This window comes from Limulus polyphemus, unplaced genomic scaffold, assembly GCF_000517525.1.
Source record: "Limulus polyphemus unplaced genomic scaffold, Limulus_polyphemus-2.1.2 Scaffold119, whole genome shotgun sequence".
Classification (NCBI taxonomy): domain Eukaryota; kingdom Metazoa; phylum Arthropoda; class Merostomata; order Xiphosura; family Limulidae; genus Limulus; species Limulus polyphemus.
This window is the reverse complement of record NW_013665729.1, coordinates 684,513-694,739: the sequence shown is the minus strand read 5'-3', so window position 1 is coordinate 694,739 and position 10,227 is coordinate 684,513. Positions and strand designations below refer to the sequence as shown.

At 31.1% G+C, this 10,227-nt stretch overlaps 1 protein-coding gene across 2 annotated transcripts in view; it reads left to right on the top strand.

The window, feature by feature from the left end:
* The window catches only part of LOC106472352, a 39,288-nt gene that overhangs the window by 11,259 nt on the left and 17,802 nt on the right, over positions 1-10,227 (top strand). The window contains exon 2 of one of the 2 annotated variants that reach the window (XM_022401700.1): positions 5,603-5,765. The exons of the other annotated variant lie outside the window; for it this stretch is intronic. The gene's annotated coding sequence lies outside the window, so the exon portion shown is untranslated. The remainder of the gene's footprint in view (positions 1-5,602; positions 5,766-10,227) is intronic. 2 annotated transcript variants of the gene reach the window in all.

Below are 10,227 nucleotides of genomic sequence, written 5' to 3'. Positions count from 1 at the left end.
AGTAATGTAAATAACTAAATACAGGTGATAGCTGATTATATATAGTATTTAGTTCACAGCGAATTCCTGATAATTCAATAATGTAAATAACTAAATACAGGTGCTAGCTGATTATATATAGTATTTAGTTCACAGCGAATTACCCGATAATTCAATAATGTAATGACACCACGGTGTATGCTACAACCCTTTCCAAACAATTGTATTGGCATAGCGAAATTTTTAAGCGTTGTAAAGCCAAAAGGATACAATGTTTAGAAGAAAGGAGCCTTCAGTGTTCTCTGTGTAAGTGATATGTTATAGAATTTCTAAGGAAAAGTGATCGTAAATAGTAGGATATTGTTGAATCCTCTGTGAACGCTGACTGGTAAGACACTACTGAATCTTGAAGAAATGGCGACTGGTAGAATACTGATCAATCTACAAGGAGCGCTGATTGGCGGTTTGCTATTGATAAGTGGTACGATACTATAGAATAATTAAAGGAGGAACATTTGTATGATATAATATGGCACTTTTGGTTACTCTTGTTTGACTGAATAGTGGGATTTGACTGTCATTTCTTACTGCGTACTCACGACACCACTGTGAGGAGCACATTTTATCGGTAATAGGACGATAGTTAATAGACCACATTTGGTCCAAAATATTCGTCAGACGAACCCTGTCCATCAGCTACAAGAGGAAAGGCAGAATAACTTTACAGGAAATAGTCAGTAACTGGATTTCGTTCTCTTTAAAAAAATATCTAAAACAACTCAAGTGTAACTAGAATTGGATGTAACAAACCTTATTTCTAACAGCAATTATTACCTCATATTGGCTTTGTCGTTATTTTTATTTATTACATTATTCATTCTATGTAATTCATACTCTTCTTAAAAACAGTTTTTAGTAGTTTGTCCAAGTAAGGGAAATTTTCTTTAAAGTATTGTTTGTGTGCAAAATTTCCAAGTTTTTTACATATTACAAAGCGATATTTATTTTATGCTCATGAAAACAAACTTTTATGGGAAAAAAATATCTAAAAAGACAATATTTATGTGCTACCCTGTTAGTTAGTTTACCAGATGTGTAAAAAACATCAATAAGGAGAATATTTTTTGTTTGCAAACAAAATTTCCACAGAATAACTTTTTGATTATCATAAGTTAAAACTAACTTTGTTCCTCAAGTCTGATCACAGTAAGCTAAGAGAATATATATAGAAATTTCTAATATTTGTTTGTTTTCTCCTTATTCAAATGTTCCGAAAGTTAAGACACACGGATAAATAATGCCACTACATTTAGCGTTTGTTGACGACAAACACTAATCTTATAGACAACTAAATTATCTTATTCATTTGTATGATAATGTTCGAGTACTTTAACGAAATAGTAGGAGGACACAATGCTTTGTTTATTTAATTACACGATTAATCTTGCTCTCGCTATTTCGTAACACATTAAGCAACTTCATGCTGAACTGTATCTTGTTTTATGTGGTTAATCCATATGTAAAATTTTAGGAAGTTTATTAGACCAATCAACCAGTAGAGCGTTAATTTTTCTACAACAACCTTCTAAGAGGGCTTTATTGAAACTTTACTGTTCCTTTATTATTAGGTTGTTTTCATGTATGCGTTTCAATTGTATCATATACATTTTTTTATTCGTAATTAGGCAGATACGGTTGAACGTTAATTCACGCAATTAATATTTCAAGCACTAAACATCATTACGGTATTTGATATGGAGAATACTGACTTCTTTTATGATTTATCTGTATAAGATTTTAGTGAAATTCGAAGATTAAATTAAGATGTAACTTTATCCCCACATTTTATTTTCTGTTGCCTGTGCTTTCTAGTCTAGGTAGAAAATTGTTTATGATATATTTAGTGGCATAACTTTCAAATAACTTCAGGTTTCCCGAGTATACTTATAACAACATGATGCATTAAGATCTACATATATATTCTCCCAAAATTTTACAGAATGAAGATTTAAATATGTATTCTTCTGCTATAGTAATATTTGTAATACAAACTTCATGACAAGCGTGATTCATTCTAAATTATATATGTGTTTCTTTAGTACATAATTAATTAAGACTAGCGTTCTTCTACATAACCTTACTAAAAATATTTTGGAATGTGTGTTTTAGTATTTTCAACTTTGCCATTGTATATTACGTTTCTTATAAAGTATCATGTATATCTCTTTAGTATTATTCCTAGACCAATCAAAACTAGCTCTATCTACAAATTCAGCGCTATTAGCTAACGACACAAATCTCAATTTAAGAAAAACTTGCAAGAAAGATACGAGGTAATGGGATTTTTTTACCATAACTGCTAGATCTCGGTAATAACATTTCTGATGATGGTAGTAACAAAGATGGTAGCCTGCGAATCATCGCGTGCTACAGCTACTATATAGGGTAGCACGTATATCTGTTGATTCACACACATACAAAGAAAAAAAATGAATAAAAATCAATGAAAAATGTCAAAAAATTTTTGTTCGTTATCTCAGGTTGTTCCAACTATGGTCACAAATAGTTATAAAGCATTATAAATATTGAAAATGGTTATATTTCTTGTATTGTCAAGCAGCGACAGGCGGGAGTCAACACGAAACGAACAAATTGAATTATGCTTTCAAAGTTTTTAGGATAAATATGTCTGAGCGGCCGCGTGCTAGTGTTCTAAGAATAAAAAAAAAATTGAAACAATGCACTAGAAACATAACATCACTACTGCGTCAGTTCATTTTTTCCATATTTTACGTTTTTTTTTATATTTAGATTGTTAATATATTCTTTCCTTTTAACCCACCTTTTCAATATCAATTAAAAACTGTTAAACAATCACTACAAATTATTTACTTATCGTTGTGGTTTACAAACAATATTTAGTTTCTTGTAACTTTTATTTCTGTTTTCAACACAATGAAGACTAATAAAAGTTGAATAATAATTATTCATACACTTTTCACGTAGTGAGGAAAATATCTTTGGAAAGGGCAGTAAATGTAAACTATTACGTGAAAGATGTACAATGTTATTTTAATAATAATAATAATAATGAAAATACAGTATATTAGCAAAACATTAAGAAATGTCACATGCGACGAAGAGAATCGTTTAACTCGAGCTTTTAAAATTGATATCGGTTCCTTATTTAAGTAAGACAGAATATCATGCTATTGCTATCCTATTCAGGATGCCTAAGTGATAAAACGTATGGACTTAAAAAATTAACCGTTGCAATGTATATATCTCCTTTGGGTAGTTTTTATTTATCGCGCTAATATTATTGAGTTAACTTCCTATTTTTCTAAAACTATTTTGATTATTTTCAGCTTAACTTAATTTAACTTTTGAAATTTAAAATATTTAAACAGAAACAAAAAGTAAAAAAAGAACGGCGCACTTTTGGCAAATGCAGTATGTGGTGGGCAGAGCAGGTAGTTTCATCCTTAACAAGAAGCAAGCAAGCATTTATTCAACTATCCGTACTAACAACATCTAAACCTTAAATGAATTTTTATTGGTTGTAACTAGGATTTTGATTAAATCTTAAATTGGGTAGAAGATTTTCTACTGAATAACTACTAACTTTTGTATCCCCCAGTGACTCAGCTGTACATCTGAGGTTTGTTTGTTTGTTATGAATTTCGCGCAAAGCTACACGAGGTCTATCTACGCTAGCCGTCCCTAATTTAGCAGTGTAAGACTAGAAGGAAGCCAGTTAGTCATCAACAACCATCGCCAACTCTTGAGCTACTCTTTTACCAACGAATAGTGAGATTGACCGTCACATTATAACCCCCCCCACGGCTGAAAGGGCGAGCATGTTTGGTGTGACGGGGATTCGAACCCGCGACCCGCAGATTGCGATAGCCTCGGTGGGCAGGGCACAGATAGACTATTGTGTAGTTTTTTGCTTAGCAACAAAACAAACAAACTAACTTTTGTAATTCAAGCGTGAAAAGCAGATCTTGGACATTAGGAGTATATATAAGGATTTTTCCATGAAGAAGTTATTGAGTTTAACTTAACTGACATCTGGAGTATAATAATATAATATTATGCAATAGAACTACTCATAATTGTGAATCAATTCTCTAATATTATTCAAATAAAAACTTTGAATGACATTTAAGAAGATTCAGATTCCAAAATTTATATTAGAAGTTAATCGCTTGTTTCTTAACCACACTTTTTTTACTATAAGAGTAACATATATTATTGTTAAACAAGTTAAAAAGTATCTTCATCGTAACAACTGTATAACTCTCCCGAAAAAAAAGAAAAAAACCACAGGACCGGTGTAAGAACGTTTCCTTTACGCCGTTAACTTAAATAGCTTGAGAGTTGCATTGTTGAAATTACCCGGTAACGAACTGAAAATGTCGTGTTTCATATATTGGTGGGCTGCATGTGTCTAAAATTATGTTCATATAATAGTAGTAAGAAATTCATCTTAAGAAGTTTTCTTTATGCCTAAGTCATCTAACCTCATAAGCAGTTATTGAAATCATGGACAAAAATACTATTAACTGTGAATATAATCAGCTGAATATATATCTATCCACTGTACGAGTATATTTGACATACTTTCCTTAGCTTACGTGTTACGTTTAATTATGATCCAATGTTGGTATCAAATTCAAAGTTTCTGTTTAATCTTTGGAAGTAAAAACCTTACTTAGACCTCAAAGTTCATATCTTGATTTATATTACTACAGAAAAATCTAAAACTAAACGCTTTTTATTTCATTTTAGTCTAAAGTGCATGGTGTTTTATGATCGTACTACTGTCGATATATTGACATTTTCTGAGTGAAAATTTTCATTTTCTGTTCATACACTTGTATATGTGCGAAGTTCTAAAGAACTAAGAAGCTTTCCGAATAGCCACTAAAGTATTTTTTTATACAAATATAAAGTTGATAAATATGCTTTGCTCATATGTTAAACGCAGCGAGAATATAACACAGTTAGGTATTTATGAAAAAACAACACACAACACATATGTGTTATTATTAAGCTACGATATAAATATTGAAAGTTCAAGAAATCATATAACTGCTAAATATAAAGTACATGCATTGAATCATTCCGTGGTCATACAATCCTCACATAAGTTTTAAGTAGTACGAGTGAGCCAACAACTAATGCAGCTTCTAAAAATATGATTCAAAATCGTTAATAGCTTGGAGGACGTAAGAACGGTTTTATTCAAGTAGAGTTCAGATGTTTAAATATATTAGTACTGTAGTGTTAATTGAGCTTGAATTAATATTGATTGATTGTAGAGGAAAGTAGAACGTATTATTTGTCTTTGTATTGGCCTACGTTCAGACCAATTTTTTTTTGTACCGCCTCTAAGTAGTTTCGTGTCTTTTTTTGTTTATTACCAAGCTTAATGATATAATCAATACCATCAACTATGGACTTTCACTTCTGAGATAATTATACTTCTTCTAACCTGTGCAATAAAAAGACACTTGACGGCTATATAACTGTAGAAACTGACGTGTATTTTAGTTATTTGTGTTACAGGATTTGTTTGACTAAATTTTCCACTATAATTGCCTTTTTTTCTTTCCAGATTCCTCGTTTACAAAATTGCAGTGTCCAAACCCATGCTCGATAAAACAAACAGGAAATTTAGAATCTAAAAATTCTGTTGAGGTTAATTATGAAGGCAACCTATCTATGTAGGATATACTCCCCTTTTATGAACGCGAAGGTTTTGATCCTGATTTCTTGAAGTAAGTTTCGTGAAAATGATTCACATTTCTGTGAAGTTAAATATGTGTATATGAGATTGAATCCGAGATTTAAATGATCTTTTAGAGGAACTACATACAAGTGGAAACAACTATTCCTGTTTTAAAAGTGTAGCTCACTGTCTGTACAAAGTAAATCTCAGGTGATTACCTGTGTTTTAATAAATTTATTACCTGCACCTGCAAACAAATGTCCCAGCTGTAGCTTTATCAAAAAAAAAACATTAAGAGCATTATTATAAAAATAAAGACAATTTTATGATTTTTATTCAACTACTATATATTTTTTCTTCCCCAAAGTGGCTCCTGCAGAATTAGTTAAACTAAATAGAATTAAATCACTCTGAATTTGTTTTGTTTTCTGAAATTTTGTTAGCATTGTCAAACTATTGTTTTATAGAGGGCGTTTGTAAAGGTACAAAACTTCTCTTAAAGGTTTTGTAATTTACGTACGTAGTATAATTAGTTTACCTTCTGGAAAAAAACAACAACATAAGTATTTCCAAATCTGGAATTTTGTCGAAGAACTGACTTTTCAGTTTCATGATTAACTTGTGGCACTTGGGAACGTGTATGGAGCTGTTAAGATCATAGTGTAGCATTCTTACCAACTTCGTACATAAAAGTTTAGTTTCTCTTGTGTATTTTACATATACGTACAGACATATGGTATGAATTTCATCATAGTGTTAACAAGTAGAGATACGGAAACATGTTGAGAGTTTATGATGTTTATCTTCGTGAGCATGTTGTGACTATCATAATTTTCAAACTAGCTGACAGTAGTATTTTTTGTTTTAACAGCCAAGACAGGAGCAATCCATAAAATATTGTAACTCTTACTAATCGCGTTATCGCAATTATCTTAAAATACATAATTATATTAGAAAGGTACTCATTCAATTTTTGAATCACATGGTTATCTTATTTAAGTGCTATTATTGCCAAATATCAACCATGTAAGTTTTAATCATACTTATTAAGTGGGTTTTGATATGTTCAAAATACTTAGTTCCAAGCACTTAATAAAGTGCTTAAGTGATTCTAAGTTCTAAGATTACATTACTTTGTCTTATTAATAAGTTGGGAAATAATTCAAAATACATAGTTTCAGTACTTATTATTATAATAAAACTATTGAGGATGCTTAAATACTTAGGTCTCTACACTTATTCTTAACAAGAAATTATCCTCGTCACAAGACATTAGTATTAGGCCTATTATATTTTCAACAATGCATTCTTTATCTATTCCCTTAAGGATTTTCATGAATTAGAAGAATGTATGAAAATAGTTTGTTTGTAGTTAAGCACAAAGCTACACGATAGGCTATCTGTGCTCTACCCACCACGGGTATCGAAACCCGGTTTCTAGTGTTGTAAGTCCGCAGACATACCGCTGTGCCACTGGAGGGCATGAAAATAGTATTCTAACCACTCCGCATCTGCCATATCCGTATTAATATTTAAAAAAAACATGCAATTCCCTGTATTTACTCTCATTACAAAAGTATTTTCAGATGTTCAAAGAATTTACGTTACAGTGTGGTATTCATATTATAACACATAAATGATTCTCCATACTTAAGATCTACTTTTTTAAATAGTTCAGTATATTAGGTTAGGGCGCTCGACTTGTAATCATGCTCGCCCTTTCAGTCTTAGGGGCGTTATTATGTAACAGTCAATCATACCATTTGTTGATAAAGAATAGTAAGACAATTGGCAGTGGTTGGTGTTGACTGGTTGCCTTCCCTCTAGGCTATCACTGCAGAATTAGGGACAGATAGAGCAGATAGTCCTCGAGTGTTTTGCGCAAAATTCAACAAACAAACAAACAAGTTTGATAAAAATAAAAAATAGTGAGCCCCTAGCAACACTCTTCTTAAGAAACTACTTACATGGTTCAAATTACTTGATTTCTATAACTTTGGTTTACAAAGGAATTGATTCAGTGGCTCATAATACTCAATCCCAAGAGTGAAGTGTTTTTTTTATTTTTCAAACTGTTTAAACAGTTCAAAATACTTATTGCTTATTTTTAGGCAGAGGTTTAAAAGTATGACACTCAGGCTGAAACAGTTTTTGTAAGCAATATGCTATGAGTTATAGATTTATATAAAGTACCATAACCATTCTTAGAACGTCTTACAAGAAAAATCAGTAGAATAATGGGGCTCTGCATAATGATCTCTGTACAGAGAGTATAACTGACATTCGTGTATAAACTCTCGCAGCAAAGTATAATAGTGTATTCCTAATAAGTTGTTGCTATTGTTAGAAACAAAAACATAAATGCAACAGGTCTTGGGTGTTGCTAGCTGTGAAGAGGATGCCGCTGATTTACAAAAGGCTTTAGATCATTTAGTGAGTTGGGCAAATATATGGCTGATGGGTTTTAATTATAATAAATGAAAGATAATGCATGTGCATAGCATTTGCACTTTTGTTTATTTACAGCGTATTTGTTGTCACAAATAGTTCTGTTATATAGTTTTACATTCAGATGCAACTTTCTCTACTTGAAAAAGAAAAGAATCTCCTTATGATTGTTATTCAGTTAAATTAGGCATTCTAATACACAAAGTTATGTCAGGTTCTTTTTGTTTGTGTTTAACTAAAAATTTTGAATCTTTAGAGATGAATTCTTTTTGTTAATTAAGTAACATTTTAACACACGAACCAGAACGACATCTTTACGTGGATCCAAAAAAATGAGTTATTCCGGAAAGGTTTGGGTTGTTATTAATAGATAAAAACAAGACGTTTGACACAATTTTTGAGGTCTAGATCGCTGGGCCTGACCCGTGACCTGACTCGAGACCACGAGAGCCAACATATAAAGTAAAACGATGTAGTAATGAAACATGCTTGAAGTGTTCTAGATGTGGTTGTGAATATGATGATTTAAGTGTTGCGATTAATCTAAACCGTGAGTCCAGGTCGGATGAAGAAGAAGAACTTATTCGAAGATATCTTAATCGATTTGACATACCAACTAAATCGGAGATTCATCAATTGATTACTGTATTGATAGCGAAACATAAAACAACGGGCATAATAGTATCTTTAGCTTCAAAAAGTGGAATTGGAATCATATATAAGAAATCTTAAGTTTCAGTATTTTGTAAAACTAATTGCAGAGATGCAGTGTTGAAGTTGAAGCAGATGCACGATGCATTACAAGATGATGTCCCTAGTGATTCTGAAATTAAAAATGCCATTTCTACAATGAAGAGGAAATATAAGAAGGGTGGTATTAATACCTAGTATAGTACCACAATAGTATAATCTATATAGATTTCATAATGTCATATTTCCAATAATATTTAGCTTTTTTTTTCGTTTTAGAAGTTGTGCCGAACTTCATTCATCGAGATCTATCGAACTAACCCTAAATCACCGGTTTCCGGAATGACCTCTTTTGACCATCCTAGGCTCAGTACTAAATGCTGGGGTGGCTCGTGTAGTAGGTGTTAAAAAAAACTAATTATATAATAGATCAATTTATCTGTTATAGTATCTCATTAAAGTAACCCATTTGATAGATTAAACAGTGTGTAAATCTTCCATGGAAGATGTTTCAATTTTAATTAAACATTATAACAAAGAAACAAAGATTATATACTAAAGGAAGATCTTGTAAAATGCTTTAAGTTTGTTCTTTGTTCATGCATTCTGGTGTTTATCAGAGGAAATGTTTGTCTCCTTTCTCACATTTTCTTACGTACTCCTTTTTTTTTTTACAAATAAATTGTAATTGGATGCCTTTAAAAACAACATTGAAACTAATTTATAAGGTTTATTATTTAAAGCTTGAAAACGTTATTTTTTATTGTTCCTTGAATACCGATAGGATGGAAGGTACCGTCAGTTCCAAAATATCATCGCTAATCTTGTATAGTTGTTATATAAAACAAGAAATGAAAATAAGTGTTAACGTTGATAACACTTTTCAATAGCTGAGGCATACTTACAAGAAAAATCTTGAAATTATAATTTCAAGAGGTAACTTAATTAAAACATCTTTCATCTTGAATATGAATAGGTTATAAATAGACACAGCTTCCACCAAACTAATTGAGAACCTTTGTTATTTTTTACTATGCTGAAATGTGACATAGAAGCATAAAGCTTTTCATTCTCTTTTTATCCATCACGATGTTGTTTTTATAAGATTAATTCTATTGTTTTATGATGTTAATTTGGTACTTAATTTGTTGTTCAGCGTAAGAAAATAGAGTAGAATCTAACAATTAAATATAGAACCTTAGTAATATGACATAAAACCAAACAGTTATAACTTTATCCAGTCGTAGAAGAAAATAATTTCCTTATGATCGTTATTCAGTAAAATTAGGCATTCTAATACACAAAGTTATGTTAGGTAGTTTTTTATTGTGTTTACACAGAAATTTTAAGTTATTTTTGTAGCTGAATTTAAA